The following is a 17,080-nucleotide window of genomic DNA, read 5'->3' on the forward strand; positions in this document are numbered from 1 at the left end:
AAACACAGTATGCAATAACCTCATAAGCATAAATCACAGATTAGAGGCATAAATCACAGTAGAGAATAACCTCAGATTAGGGAATAACCTCCTAAACATAAACACAGCATGCAAATAACCTCATAATCAGAACTCATATTAGAGGCATAAATCAGGGTGCATAAATCACATTTCCTAGGCACCACATAAATCACATTAGGGCCTGGCGCCCTATCAACCTAACACTGTCCCCATGGCCAACTGTCCAAAATGTCAGGGCGTGCTGCCAATGCAGCAGAATCCAAAAGCGCAATTTGCGCTGGCCTAAAGTTTGCAGCTGCCACTAATTGCTGTGCAGCTGTGAAAATCACTGCAGATTCTGTCACTCACTGTGCCTTCTGGGCCCCTAGTGGGGCTCTCTCAACAAATGTGCCCCACGTTGCGGTTGCCCGCTACGGGGGCGCAACTTAGGTCAATACATCAGAACTGGAACCACTGGGCCTCTCCTGTCCCACAGGGACTAACTAAACAAATAGGCCCATCGTTGTAGTTGCCCGCTCTGGTGCGGCGCAGCTGGAGATAATAACTCAAGCCCTGGCACCCTGGGGCCCCGCTCTGAGGCCCTCAACACAAAAATGCACCAACATTGCAGCTGCCCACTGTCAGGCGGGGCAGCTGGGGTAAACCCTCAACAAGAGACATGGGCACAATAATGGCCTCATGCACCCCACTCTCTGAAATAAATGACCCCAATCGTAGGAGCGGCCCGCTCTCTGCGGGTCTGCTCAAGCACCGACACTACTCTGCGTGTCACCCCTCACAGGGGACTCCTCTGGTGCGATTGGCACCCAGCACAAGGCAAAAGGGACAGCCCCACTCACCGGGCCCTTCTCCCGCTGCTGCTCATGGCGCCGTACTTCTGGATGGCAGCCCCACTCACCGGGGCCCCTCTGGTGATGTCACACCTTCCTCAGCCTCTGGACGGGTCCGAAGTGAGTCCTCACCAGCACTGCTCCTCTCTACATCATCCACAGGGCTCCCACCGGCTCATGGGAGCCCTGTACGGGCTTACGCTGGCTTCCGGTCGGCTCTTCTGCCTCTTCCGCTCCAGCCGCACTGCAATTGGCAGCTGCGGTAGCTTCGCCCCGCCCATAACCAGGCACGGCCGCCTGGCTTCCGGGAGCGGCAGCTCTTTCAGCAATTTCAAAGTGCGGGGTGGGCTCCCACCAAGCACACAATGCGGGGTGGGCACCCGCCTAAAAATAAAGCACCATGCAGGGTGAGCACCCGCAAAAGGCACCACAATGCGGGGTGGGCACCCGCCTCGTAAAAATAACTCATAAAGCGGGGTGGGCACCTGCTCTGCTTGCCAAATGCGGAGTGGACTCCCGCTGATGAAAGCAACAAATGTGTCGGTATTACCTCTCAGAGGGTGGCAGCTCCGCGCTGCGAAGCCCACGTTCTCCTTAGGCAGGAAGAAAAGCAGAGCGCCCTCAAGGTGCTATAGTCCAAAAGAAAGTCCTTAGAGGTCCATGAGGCTTAGCTGGGCCCAGGGAGGCCAGCACACAGGGCCCTCCAGCAGGAAGGCAAGCCCCTGTGGCGGGTCCTCCTGGGCCTCCAGCAACAGCAGCCCCCAGCAAGTCCAGAAACAGCACAAAATTCATGGGGTCACAGCCCCTACATTTATACTAATTTTCTCCTTTGTCTGCTGTACAGAGCTTGGGGGAACCACCAAAAACTGGTTCAGGTGGGTAATTGGAGTACTCTGTTTACCAGGCTCCTCTTCCCCTTTGTCAGGTGGGGGCTCGGTGATCAAACACACCACAGGGGCGGAGCCAGCATTGTACAGGGCAGGCACAGACCTGTTCAGGGTCAGGGGATTACTACTCCCACTACTCCAAATGCAGATGTCCCATTCAGCCTAGTGCTGACTCACCCTGACCCTCCTGGAGGCACACACACCTCCCAGCCCCTGTCAATCAAAAGCCAGACATGCAATTCACATCAGGCAGGCAGACACATAGCACACAGAAATGCCAACTTCTAAAAGTGGTATTTCTAAAATAGTTATAATAAATCTGCGCACACCATTGCGCAGTATTTATTATTACCATTCCAAATATACTAAACGTGACGTGCTCCTCTCATATCAGGAATTACCACTGAAACACCCCCAATGCATTCCTATGGGAGGGCAGCCCCACAGTAGTGAAGAACCAAAATGACTACCAGGACATGTCACACACTTAAGGTACAAGTCTTATCTTTTACCTACAATGCACCCCGCCCATAGGGCTAGCTAGGGGTGACTGACATGCTGGAGAAGGGGGGTCACAGACATGACACATACTTTAGGTGCCACGTCACAGCGGCAGTCACACTGCGTGCACAGGCCCTGCAATGGCAGAGGCCTGAGATAGGTTTGAAAGGCTACTTTGGTGGGTGGCACAATCAGCGCTGCAAGCCCACCTGTAGCATTTAATATACCAGCCCTAGGTATATGAGATACCACTTTACAAGGGACTGACAGGTAAATTAAATAGGCCAAACAGGTGTCGACCAATCTTACCAAATGTAACACAGAGAGCACACGCACTTTACACTGGACAGCAGTGCTAAAGTTCCCAGAGGCCTAAAACCACCAACACCATGTCAGACAAAGGCTAGGAGAAAGGCAAAAAGTTTAGGTATGTCGCTGCAAAAAGGGCCAAGTCCAATAAGTGGCTAAAAGCTTTATTGCTATCCAGCAGGGTCTTTACAGTTCTAGGTGAGGAGAGAGAAGTTACCCAGCCATCCATTAGTCAAGGTGAAAACAAAGCAAATGCGAATATCAAAGATACGTTTTTTAATATAAAAAAATTCCATTGTCTATTAACATTATTGACTGAATTTCTTGCATCATCATGGGAAAGCACTTATCGTCACATTTGGGCAACAGAACACTAGGAGTGAGTTTGCTTATGCAATAGGTGCAGCAGGCTGGGAGACAATTTATGCATAGACAACATGTGAAGATGACCCCCGCAAAGGCTATCAGGACAAGAAGTATCTTCCAACCCCATAACCACAATAGACCCCAAAGCCATCCTGAAAGGGACCATGTGCCGTTGTCTTCGTGAATTTCGGAAGCTAGTTTGTGCAATTTCTGTATTTCAGAGTATACAGTTGGGCACTCTCAGGTATGTACACACAACAATTACTGCCGATGACGCGGCAGGCTCCACCCCTGTTGGCTAAGATGACGTCTAAAACCATCCGGTTTTGAAGCGAGACAAGTCTCGTAGCCTGGAGCTCGACTGTAATATTAGTCAGTATACCTGCAGTGGTATTAATTACTCCCTTGACTACTCTGGCTAGACGTCGAATACTGCGGGCATTGAACATGGGACCCCAGAACGTTATGAAACCCTTATGTCAGTAAACTGCTGAAAGGAAGTATCTGTCTGGTCAATATCGTCTGGGTCGACAACCCTCTTAACTCGGAAAACTGAGGCATCCTTACGCTGCAGGGGATGAGTTCTGTGATAGTTGGAAGGAGCTATATAAACTGGAGGTAGGAGGTAAGAAAGGTAACATTGCCCGGACCATCCCTCAGGCAGCCACACATAAGCACGATTACCACAAACAAAATAAACATTGGGTGGTGGGATCAATGCCGGACTCTTGGGCATTCGCAATATGGAAGTGGTGTTGCATCTACTGTTCCCTATCTCTACGTCTCCCGTCCCTTGAACACAAAAGGGAACTGGTACATCCAACACTGCCAGGGGTACGAGCTTATCTTCAGCGAAATTGCAGGCTTGGAAAAATTGGTAATATTCAGATATGTTGAACTGCGAGAACCTATCTTTGTCCACCCCTGTTTGCCTTCCTACACCCATTTGCTGCTCTGAGGCAGTAACTCAAGAATACTCGATCAAATCGTCTATCTCCAGGAGAAACACCATGTGGGGATCTATGCATTCATTGTCAGAGAACGGGAACTGGTGCTCCTGTGTTCCAAGGAGTCAGGCTGGGAGAATGAGAGGATCAAACGAAGCAAGTTGAGCCAACCCTCACAGCTATTAACATAGGACAGAGGCATAGGCAGCAAATTCTCACTTTGATGTGTAACCGAAGGAAACAACCCAAACACCCAACATTTCGTTGTGTTATAAACAGCATGTGTTTGATGCAGCGTTTGGATGAAAACATTATCTTTATAGGACTATAGGTGCTCTTCTTTGTGGGGTGCTAAAGTGCCAATAATATGTTCAGGAGGTGTCGGTGTAGTACTTATCCAAGCATGTACAGGATATTTCTCTTCGAGGAAGAATAGCACTCCACATACAAATAGCAGAGAAAGCAAAATTATTACCACAAACACTATTTTAGTCTTGGGGGACCAGGAGGACCAAACGGGACTATGTGGAGTGGGGCGCGGAGCTGCAAAGGGCTGCTCCTCATCAGGAATGGGACGGCCAAAAGGATACATTTTTAGAAAATACTTTTAGGAATTGGAGCCACAATACAACCGGCCAGAGGGGTATTCTTCTTTCCTGTGTCAGTTATGAGTCTCACAGGCAGGCTCCTATCGTTGATCAAACACTCCCATGGTAGCTCTGCACAATTGCAGTCCTTGCTGGAAACCAATCTGCTGCCCTTAATGAGAAACACATCCTTCTTCTCTCAGGATAGGGCAAACACCCTCAGTGATCCTGTCCAGTGTCCAGGGCAGTGCACCAGTGTTCTTCACTCTAATCTAAAGAAGGCACCAGAGGCACAGCACCTACAACCTAAGCTCGAGTCCTTCCCTAACTCCTATATTGCCCTGCCGGTGCACTGTCCTTTCGTCGGGGCCGCTGATTGTACCTGGTGCACCCAAGCTTTTCCTCGTTAACAAACAGGGGCAAAGACTCGGATTCAGTTGGGGATCGGGACTCAGATGTTTGCACGTCAGGAGCTGGGGTATCCAGGGCGGCCCTTATCTCAGGGGACATTGACTCGAATAAGGCCTCGTCACTCTCCTTGTCTGTTCGTGCCTCTCTGAGCCGGGCATCAGAGAAAGGGACAAATCGGGGAACCAGCTTCCCTTCCTGATCGGTGATCCAGTTCCACACCCAGGCGTAGTATGGAAGCGGAAGAGGCACCCTTTTCACGTGGGAGGCACGGACCCAGTGCTTCAACCGTCGATCTTCACTGCAGTGCGGGTGGCCAAAAGCACCTGAGCAGGCCCCTTCCAACTCGGCTCCAAACACATTTTGCGCTGAAACTTCTGGACCATCACAAAATCCCCAGGCTGGATCTGGTGCCCGGGGTCCTCTGGCACTGGTTGTACCGGTACCAGCAATCCGAAAAATAACTCTATGTCAGCTAACGTCATCACAGTAGAGGAGGCCGCCTCTGTCAATTCCTTATAGTATGCAGTGGCATTTTTCCTCGGGTTCGCTAACTGACTCTTTAGGGCAAGGACCTCACTCCTTTTCCAAGGAATGTAGATCCATTGTTCTTGAAACCGGGCTTCGACTCGTGGTCTTATTACAGTATTCGCAGAGTCGCATAATTCTGGTATTTTAGTATGATAAATAGGATGGACTTCTCTCATGGGGTGTTGCATCCCCAGCAACGGAACCTTCTGAAGTAATCTGCCTCGATAACCCACCAAGGTAGACACATTACTGAAAACCTCATTCGTGGCCATGTCTGTAACATATACTCTGTCTTGTATATTATAGATAATCTGCGGTGCGGTACCCTGAAAACACTGCTCCCACAATTCTATCAGAGTGGCCGACATGTGCTTAAGGGCATGCTGTTGTATGAAGGGCTCATAATCTTTCATCACACTCCACACATCCTCCACGCTATAGATCGGGTGCTGGGCCCATTGAGCTGCCTGATTCACCACCATCTGTTGTTTCCTCAGTACCCAGAGCAGAGCGCACCAACACTGTCTCCATGTGATCTTGCGCATCTGCCCAATTGGCTCCGGGAAGTCTGCACGCAGACGTTTCAGCATTCAATGGTGTCTGTGATGTCACACTCACAGGGGAAAGGGCACACGCAGAGACAGGCACCATCATTTAGGGGGACAGAGTTGTAGGAGTAAGAGGGAGCATAGTGATCGAGGAAGAACCAAGGGACGGGGCAAAGCCCCTGTGGCCGGCGGGAATGCGAGAGAGGCAAGTGGGGCCGAGGTCGGTGAAGCAAGTGGGGTCGGGCCGAGGCAACAGTACTGTTATTGTTATTGTTATTGTTAACTTCGGTTTATATAGCGCCAACTCACCTACAGGTCTCTAGGCGCTCAAGACCGATGACAAACAGCTATGATTCAAAGCGTAAGAGAGGCAGAGAAAGGCCTACAATGCAGCTATTTAAATGGGCCAAATGCCTCCCTAAATAGAAGCGTTTTTAGCAGCTTCCTAAAACACAGGAGATTTACTTCTCTCCGAAGCGGTTCTGGTAGTTTGTTCCATATCTGTGGAGCCAAAACCGAAAAGGATCTCCCTCCTCTGGTTGCTAACTTATATCGAGGGCAGACCAATAGCTGGGAATCAGAAGACCTAAGAATTCGTTTGGGCTTATAGACCTCCAAGCGTTCATTAATATAGGCGGGGGCTTGCCCATAAATTGCCTTATGGGCCGTGCATAAGCTCTTGAACTCCGCTCTCTGCTCAATAGGGAGCCAATGTAGCTTAAGCAGTAGAGGAGAGGCATGGGTTCTTCTAGGTAGCCTGAAAATTAGTCGCGCCGCATCATTCAGGACAACCTGCAATCTATTGGTCAAGGTTTTAGGCAGACCTAAGTAGAGAGCGTTCCCATAATCCAACCTCGAAATGATTGTAGCAGAGACAACCATACGGAGCATGGAAAGAGAAAGGAGGGGAGCTAGCTTACGCAGCTGTCTGATCAAGCCGGTACACATCCCTACTACGGAGGAAATCTGACTGGCCATTGACAACTCATTGTCAATCTTGATACCAAGACTTTTTACTTTATCACGTGGTATCGGTGTGGGACCTAATTCCTGGGGCCAATATAGGTCACTCCAGGGTGAGGCTACGGTCGAAACCACCAAAACCTCTGTTTTTTCCGGTTTTATTTTCAACAGGTTTGCAGTCATCCAGCCAACCGTATGTCTAAGGATGTTCTGGGCATTGGTTTGCGCCAAAGCCGTATTATCAATACTCAGTAGCAACTGGGTGTCATCGGCGTAATTAAACACACGACAACCCATGTTTACTAGAGAGTCAATCAACGGTTGCAGGTAGAGGTTAAACAATAGTGGGGATAATTCAGAGCCCTGGGGGACTCCGCACTCCAGAGTACCTACATCGGAGATACAATCCCCCAGTTGAATCCTCTGCGTCCTGCCTGTCAAAAAGGATTGAAGCCATTGATGGACCAAGCCCCTTATCCCAAAAGTGGCCAATCTGTCCAGTAGCAGGGAATGGCTGACAGTATCGAACGCCGCCGATAGGTCTAAAAGTATCAGGGCGCTCGGTTTCTTACTGTCAGCCATGCCTCTAAGCTCATACAGCACCGAGAGCATCACCAACTCGGTGCTGTGGTGTGCACGAAACCCTGCCTGACGCTCCTGGAGTAGATGGTGTGACTCCAGGAATAAGGAAAGGGACTTCAGCACATGTTGCTCCAAAACCTTGGACAGAAAAGGCAGTTGGGATATCGGCCTATAGCTTTTTAAAATAGCCGGATCGGCTCCTGGCTTCTTTAACAAAGGCTTAACTCGTGCCTCCTTGAGACTCGATGGTAACTGGCCAGTCTCCATTGAGCTATTAAGAAGGGAGATGATATGATCTTCTAGAATAGGACGCGCCAGACGAAAAACCCTGGGGGGACACGGGTCCGCCGGGGAACCTGACTTGGTTCTACTCATGAGCTGCTCAAGACTTAGAGAGTCTATCTCAGGGAACCTTGAAATAGAGGCTTCCAAGGGGATTTGAACTTCCTGTGACGGAAGCGGGCCATTCAAGGTACTATTCTCAATCTCAGAAAGAATAGTCTCCACCTTCTCCAGAAAAAAACGTTGAAAAGTATCAACGTTTATTGTAGTTTCAGTCGTTTCTGGTTTTTTACTCAACTCTGTTAAGATTTTAAACGTTTCTTTCTGAATATTCTCGGCCTGATTTATGCGGGTTTCGTAAAATTCTGCTTTTGTTGCCATAATCAGCTTTTTATATGAGTTGAGTGAGATTTTATACTGTTCCCGGTGGCCGGCGGGAATGCAAGAGAGGCAAGTGGGGCCGAGGTCAGAGAAGCAAGTGGGGTCGGGCCGAGGCAACAGTACCAGAAGCATCAGAGGGAACAGCCCCAGAGGTTGAGGATGGGGATATGGGGACCGTAGGATATATCCGCTGTGGAGTATAAGGTGGTGGGGGACGAGAATCCAAGAGCTCTTCGACAAGCTCATCTCTCTCCTCCCTAGCAACATCATTTTTGTCAGTCTGCAAGCAAAACTTCCTATCTGCGCACTCTGTGCCTTTCTCGGTCTTTTCTCTGTCATAGGCTTTTGCTTTCTGTGTAATAGTTTGAGTCTATTTCGTTTGGGCCTATTTTTCTGTTCTCATACGCCGCTGCTTCTTTCTGCCACACTCTCAAAGAATCAAACATAGACTGCCTACTCCTTTTAGCAAACAATTAACCTGCAGGGAATTTATTTTTTGTTCATCAAACGAGCCAGTAAGTGGCCATTGCAGCTCAGCATTGTCCGTCGTTTATTTATTCCACAACATGCTAAACATAAAAGGGCCAATAGCATGCTTGATATATATGTCAAAATTCGGAGTACCCTCCGGAGGTGTGGGCTGGCTCTCTTCCAGCCTGGCATCAGTAGAACAGCATCGATATCCAAAACATCCTAACTTACTTAAACAAGGCATCTTAATATAAGAGACACACACTGTTCCTAACGGACAACCTACGCCCACAATTATAACACAAGGAAAATAAAACAGCAAAAGCACCCACAAACCAAAGCCAACCATCCGGAAAACACAGTCACTCCTCGCTCAAACACACATTTCACCAGCATCATCACCAGCATCGGTCCACAAGCCGTGCAGTACTCGAACACACAAAGACATCACAGGTCATCCCGGAGGCTACATAACATTCAAAACGACAAGTTCAAAGACCATATCAACTCAAGAAGCAGGCTCTAGCCTCAGACCCTTTTGAAGATACGCCAATTACCAGTCAGTCTGGCAGATTGTTCACAAACACTCTGCGCCTTTAACCAGGGTCCGTAACCCATCAAGTACAAACCAAGACGGTGTTAAAACCCGTACCAAGACACAGCCCGTCGACTCGTGTTTTTCAAGCAGGGCAGTTCAGAAACTGCAGACAGGACAGTCAGGAGACTGCATCAAAGGCTCGTGCCGGCCAAGAATGGTGCCATTTTTCCGAAAAGCCAAGTCACTCACCTGATGCACACAGGTCAAGTAAAATTATTCTCCATTGCCGACTCTTCAAACCAAACGGTCAGCTCCAAGGTTTCGCCTACTCAGGACACCAGCTTGTGACCACTAGTTGAGGATGAGCACGATCGTAAGGACGGGGCAGCTGCGAGAACCAAGTTTGGTCTTGTGTGTGGGGCCCCGATCCGCCCGACCGACCAGACACCACCCTGGCCCCTGCGACCCGGTTACTGGTGAGGGGCCACACTTCGTGGGTCCCTGTTAAGGCGCCAACAAGGGCCACACAGGTCCTTACGACCACCTGCTATGCCTTCCCAAAATGAAGAGTCGGTCAGACAGTAAAGAATGAAAACTCACATTTATTCAGGTATGTACTCTGCAGAGGAGCCCAGTCAGGGCTTCACCCTAAGATGTCTGCCGAGGGGACTGACTCCCCGGGGTATGCTAATACATAATAAACCCCTCTGGAGACTTCGGACACTCTTGATGGAAAAGTACCGGCTCAAGCCGGGCATGAACAAAGGAGGTACACAAAGATGGGCTTGATCCTGCTAGAGAGGTGCACTATCAGTATTTCAAGGCCACTGTGCCGAGTGTCAGCATCTCCGAACGTGGGCGCAGAACTGCATGTAGAGATTGGAGTGTGCAAACAGAATAACAGTTCATTAGCAAGTCGATTTACAGCCATGGACAGAGGAGGATAATAACGAAATACAGTTTTCTGCTGAGGCAAATGGGTCAGACAAGTAAGGCCTACTGTGAGCACAGCCTAAGCAGCCTTCTGGTGATTTTGAAATACAAAATGGAGTCACACGGGCTAACTAAAGCCTACATGCAGCAACGATAACTCAGTGGGTTGCATAATGTGAATACAACTAGCATCTATTTTAGCCACACATTGCTAACCTAACATAACATAACGGGTGCATTGTGGGTAAGGGAATTTCAAATCTAACACCAACTGCACAGACAAGCTCGCACCCCTCCGCACCCCTCCGCAACTCCGACAAACAGCACCCCTTGAAGGCCATCTAGTTCCCCACCGACCTCCAAGATGCCAGACGATCCTGCAGACATCTCGAAAAATGATGGAGAAATAGCAAAATCACTGAAGACAAGAACACCTAGAAAAACGCCATGACAGGACCCTCACCCTAAAACAAAATCCTCACCAACTCCAGCAACTCGAAGGAACTCTTCAGCATTATCCAGCAATTCACCAAACCCCCCAGCAAAGCCACTGACCTCACACCCTCCCAGGACCTCTGCAACAAGCTTGTCTCCTACTTCCACCTGAAAATCAAGGCCCTCTACGACAACTTCAGAGAACAGACTCCAGAAGCCACCCTTCCCTCCAGCGACAACAGCCAGCCCACCATCAATGCCTGGACCCTGGTCACCATCGAAGATACCCCCACAACCATGAAGAGCACTCACTCAGGAGCCCCCATGGACCCCTGCCAGCCACACATCTTCCACAGAGCCGTTGCCGCCGTCATAGCGCCCGAGCTCCGACGCACCATCAACGGTACCTTCAAATCCGGCACTTTCCCCGATGACTGGAAATGCGCAGAACCTTGGCATCATACTCGACTTCTCCCACACCATGACTCACCAGATCAACGCCATCGCCTTCACCTGCTTCAACTCCCAATGCATCCTCTGCAAGACTTTCAAGTGGCACCCCCCCGAAGCTAGAAAGACCGTCACCCACTCACTCATAACTAGCAGACTGGACTACGAAAATGCCCTCTACACAGGACTTAACAAATCCCTGCTACGCAGACTCCAAACCATCCAGAACACAGTGGCTAGACTCGTCCTCGACATCCCATGATATGTGTACATCACCCAACACCACCGAGACCTCCACTGGCTCCCCGTTGAGAAAAGAGTAACCTTCCAGCTACTCACCTACGCCTACAAATCCCTCTACAATACCAGACCCAAATACCTCAACGAAAGAGTCTCCTTCCATGTACCCAAAAGAAACCTCCGCTCCGCCGACCTCGCCCTAGCAGAAACCCCGCACACCTGCAGAACCAGAGCGGGTGGAAAAGCCTTCTCCTACGTTGCAGCCAAGGACTGGAACAAGTTCCCTGTCAATGTCAGACGCTCGCCTACTCTGCAAACCTTCAGGAAGAGCATCAAGACCTGGCTTTTCGGCTGAGTCGGAGCTGCACCCTCCCCCCAGTGCCCTGAGAACCTCACGGGTGAGTAGCGCGCTTTAAATATCCCAGATTGATTGATTGATTAGGTGGGATTCTTTAAATGAATCATTGTAAGTCACAATGGTTTCTTACTTAAACTAGGAACCTGAACCATTGTAGCACATATATTGGGGGGGTTTGGCTGCAGGGCCTGGCCATAGGCCAGGCCCTGCACCAACCCCACACCACCCATGGCGGAAGGTTGTGCACTGTGTGGGTTGGCTGCTTCCTGGGGTTGGCTGCAGTGCCTTGCCGCCGTAAATTCAGCAATTATAGTTAGAGTTATTGCAAGCAACTATAACTCGTGTCCTAAGGTTACTATCCCCCCCGCCATGCACAATTTTCTCATCAATAATTTTACAGCGAATGTTACACTGATATTATCAATGATGTCGTTGAAGATGTCATGAGTGATGTAATATGTGGTGTAATTAGCAGTGCATGGTGAGGGCGCAAGCTATCGTTACCTTAGGGCACGAGTTGTAGTTACTTGAGATAACTATTATTATAACTGCTTAATTTTTATGGTTTTATGTGTGTAAAATCTGAACCTAACTATAATGTCCCTGTAACCTTTGATTAGTTGGTGAATTTATAATATTTTTTTTAATTCTGTTTCCTTACTATAAAAACCTTTTAACCTTTGTTTTTTTCAGTATATTTCTATGGATTTTGGAAGCTATTTCCCATCTATAACATCCCTGTAACCATTGTTTTTTGAGTGAATTGCTATTTTTTTAACGTAAAATAATATTTAATTACCATACATTAATCCAATCGCCACTCAGCATGGCCTACAGGCCCTGCGGCTAACCCCCCTCATGCAGCCAGCCAATCACCATGCATAGCCTTCCACTGTGTGTGACTAAGGGATGGCCACATGCACCGACCGACATCACTGATGACATCATCCACAGAAACACTCACACACCCATTCACACCCCTATACAACCCCTTATACACTCATTCACACACCCACACAACCACTCAATCATTCACAGACCCATACAAGTACTCACACAAACACTCATTCCCTGGCCTCTGGTGTTTTTCGGGGCCAAAAAATATCTAAAGCCCAAGTTTTCAGAGGTGGTAAAGGAAATCCACCCAGATACAGCCTAGGGTTCCAGAAGCTCGGAAACAGCATTTAGGGGCCAGGACTCACTCCAGCAAAGGCCAACAGGTCCAAATGAAACAGGTCAACTATGCAGTTGCAGGAAATGCTTCTTGTAGCTTGCAAGATCCTTGAAGTGTGAACAGGAGGGCAGCCTTATGATCCTTGGAGTCCACTTCTTTGTCCTTGTTACAAGAAATAGCAGGTCCAGGCCTTCATTGCTCTTCTCAGGTGGCAGGCAGCAAGTTCAGTCCTCTTCTGATCTTCCGCACATTCAGAAGTGTTTTGAGGTGTGAACTGGGAATGCCACATTTATGCATGACACCAGCCTGTGTGTGAAAGTGCCTCCTGGATCCAACTAATCAATGGGGTAAGAGTTCCCAGGGGTTACCCTACCAACTTGTGCAACATTTCCTGCAAATGCTACTGCAAACATTATCACTGTATCCACTTCTCTAAATCCAAGATGGTTCAATCCTTCTCCCTTTATGCAGAGATGTGGCCAGGGAAATAGGCACGCTAAACCTTTTCTGGGGGCAGCTTCCCACCCACTGGGACTTGTGTTTGCGTGTCTGGGTGTCATTTGATAACTGCCTGTGGCATGGGAGGTCCATCTGCAGAATAAAGTTCCTCTGCACAACCCAAATGGTCATCTTGACAAAGGAACAAAACACTTCCCCATGCCCAGGCCTTTGTCTCTTCTCTTGGAGCAGTTTTCATAGCTCATTCAGGGCCCAAATACTCAGAGGGTGGCAGCTAGAGGCTAATGTCAATTAGCTTCCAGAGGCTTTAGGCAGGGATAAGAAAACTTTCAAAAAGTACCTTTTTCCTTAATGTGTTTTAAAAATCCAACTTCACTGTTTCTAGTAGAGTTATTAAATGGAAAAGTGCATACCAGGATTTCTCCATGGGTCTCCTTGCAAAAGTGAAAACACCTTTTGGGAGCTTTTTACTGTAAGGTCTTGTTAACATTACATTTCTACATGGCCTACTTTTAAACACCCTGCAGTTTGCCTTGTGGGATACACGATGTAAAATTAAGGATTTTAACCATCAAAAGGGTTTATTTTGATATGCTGAATTGCAGTTTATATACTTCTACAGTCAGGCTACAATGGTAGGCCTGAAACCATGTTTGCACTGCCACTGTAGTGGAAGGTACAATAGATGCTGCATTCCTCTAGTGGCATTTATTATCCAGTCGCTGGGTACACTTTGAAGCATATACTAGGGATTCATAGGAAAATTAAATATGCCAAATAGGAGTATGACAATTTACAATTTGACCTAAAAGGATGAGTAAAGAGCACTTTAATACTGGTTTACACAACTAAATCTTTTTCAAAGAGGAACTGGAAAGAGACACCTTAAAACTGTTGGGTGTGCTACAAGGAGACATTTTTAAAAGCGCAGTTGCACTAATGCTAAGTAATCTTTGAAGGTGCTGTTGAACTCTGTCTTCAATAACACTTGTGAAACGGCCTTCACATGGAAATTATTGAGATTTTCTAAATATTTTGCAAGAGTACAACTGGGTATATTGCAGCTTTCTATGAAAATTCTTAGAAATTGAGTACATTTAAAAAACTTGTAAACTTGCACCCAAATATAGGAGTAAACATAAACGTGAAGATTTATTTATTTATTGATTTAATCCGGACCCTCGTGTTTTAAGATCAGGATTCTTGCACACTGCAATGCATGACTCTGCTATGAACCTTGTCTATACTTTCACAGTACTGCTAGTTTTAGATTTTCAAGTAGAGATGCCATAGATTAGGTGAAGTAAACTAGCAAATATGAGAGCATGACAGGGTAGTGGCAGTCATCTTTCTGATGGAATTCTCCTAAGTATATTTACAGGGCCGAAACGTGTTGATACTCTATGAGCCAGGCTGTGTTTGTCAAGATTTTGGTAATTTGCTTCCCAGGTATTCCAATATTCACGATTGTGAAGCATCTAGCTACCCTTCCTGTACGACCCTGACACTTTCATTAGATGGGGAACATAAAAGACTGCGATTCACAGTTCCATTTTGTCTTCCCAAAAGGACTGACCTTTGTAATTCTTTATTGTACATCTTGATAAAGACTCACTAATAAAGTTTGAAATTGTATTAAAATACTTTTGTCTCCTGAAAATTATACTGTCAAATATTGTCGATTTCCACGATCACTGGTGGTGGCTCTTTAATTTCCACACACGAGTCATGATCTCTTCGCCTTCTTTCATCCATTAATTCTATTTCGCCTTTCAGACAACAATTGCATTGTATATTTTTCACAGTGATGTTTCAAATGATAGCAAATGTAAAGGATACGAAATTCGTAACTTTGGTATGGGTTATCATCAGAAAGTGAGTTTAATGATTAAATAGATTAAATAGATCCAGTGGGTATTTTTGTATATTGCTTTGGTGCAACTTTCAAGGCATTTTACTGGTAATGTCTGTGAATAAAACATGAACTAGTTGACTAGTTCACACGGCCACGTAAATCTCCACTCCTATGTCTTACAATTTTTAATAGGGTCCTAGTTAGACATATGTTTCTTTTGTGGTTAGCAAAAAATGTGGTATTTCTCCAGCCCTCTTGGAATTGGTTTGGACACCCTTGCTCTAGAAAGCTATTTTTGATCTGCATTTTATGCACAGCCAAGACTGGAAAATTATACATTCCTGATATTGATTTGAACAGCACATACATACAATGGCAACTGTGCTTTCATAATTCTTTTTATCCTCAGAAGATATGAAGGCGTTTTACAATAAGCAACGTAATATTTCCTGTAACCAAGACATGCTGTCCTTATTTCATCTTCTCGGAAAGCATGAAAAGGCTGAGTGACAGGAGGCCGGATTAGAACCTGCGTCTTTGAGGTTACAAAGATCCCACACCTGAAACCAGCTGCGCTATTAAAACATGCACCAGCAGCCACGCGTCTAAATGGCCTGCGCAGTAAAGAGCTTCCCACTGGCAGCAGGGTTTTAAAAGCCCTCGTGCTCATTGTTGAACAAAGCGCTCCTTCATTCCATGCCTGCAGACGTCATTGTTTGATGGTACATGAGATCGTTTTCAAGCGTTCTTTAAGATACAGAAAAAGCCCTCATCTGGATGGGCTTGTTATGCTCTGCAGTGCCCAGGATTATAGCGTGGGTAGGTGTTTATGGCACATTATAGCACAAAAGGCTGTGTTTAAACTAAGGGTGAGATTCCATCTAAAGAGAGACAGCATTTAAAAGACAAGCACTGGCAAAGCCAAAAACAATTGTGCCTTGTATATTGAGTCCTGACTAAAATGTTTTGAAAAAGCCCACAACTGTGAAAAAACAGCAAATCCATTGTTGTCTTTATATAATGCATCGATGAGATAAATAATTTAATGTGTGATAGTTCACTATTCTTTTGAGATGTAGAATAATGTTTTATGTAGTGTAATGGAAGCACTTCTTAGGAGGCAATATATGATGCACCGAAGGCCAAAAAGCAAGCCGTGAGAGGGTAATAATCGTGTGGGGAGGCTCAAAGCCCACTCTTGGGAACAAATAGGTCGTCTTTCAGACAGCTACGCTGTCAAACAGTACCTGAAAAAGAAATGTAAGGAAATCAAGACTTTTTTTTCTACCATGTTTAAAAGCGATTACCTCCTCATCCGTCTTCCTCTCACAATCCTCACGAAATGAGTTTACCTCCTTCATGCAGAACCTAACCAACAAACTTGACTTTCCTTCTCACTCCAAGATGGTGCTGTACACCTAGTACAAGTACTTCACTTCCTGGGAAGGACTGCCTGTCGATTGTCATCTTGGCTTCAGACAGGTGTATATTGTTTTTATTTTTTATACTTCTGGTCTGCTTTAGAGGTTTCCGTATGATTTTTTTCTTGATCGCACACATATGCTGGGCATACGGGATCACAGAGTATTTCTAGGGTGTGCTGGACTACATGTGATGGCCTTCGGTGTCATTGGGTACGTTTTTAGGTCTTGCGCCTAGCGTTGCAGTGCGCAACCCTGCACGCGCAGCGCGAGACATCTTGTAAGGGGGTTCTGGAAGCTGACCACATGCTCGTGTGTGTAGTTTTGCTTTTGCCGGCAGCCATTGGGTTTCGCGTGTTTTTTTTTTTAAAAGGCACGCTATTGGGCAAGGGTGGGAGCATGTCTTGACTTTGCTCAGCCCATTCCCGTCCGTGTCTAGCACGCAAAGCAGCGCGCGTACGCCTCACTGCCACTGTCACGCTCCCTTGCCCCCGCTCCTCTGTGGTGCATGCGCACCACTGGTTTCCTTTCACTTTCACGCGGCCGTTCAAGGCCGCGCGGCCATTGCTTGTTTACAGTACAATCGACCTATGGCTAATTCTA

Source organism: Triturus cristatus, chromosome 1_2, assembly GCF_964204655.1.
Source record: "Triturus cristatus chromosome 1_2, aTriCri1.1, whole genome shotgun sequence".
In the NCBI taxonomy this organism is placed as follows: domain Eukaryota; kingdom Metazoa; phylum Chordata; class Amphibia; order Caudata; family Salamandridae; genus Triturus; species Triturus cristatus.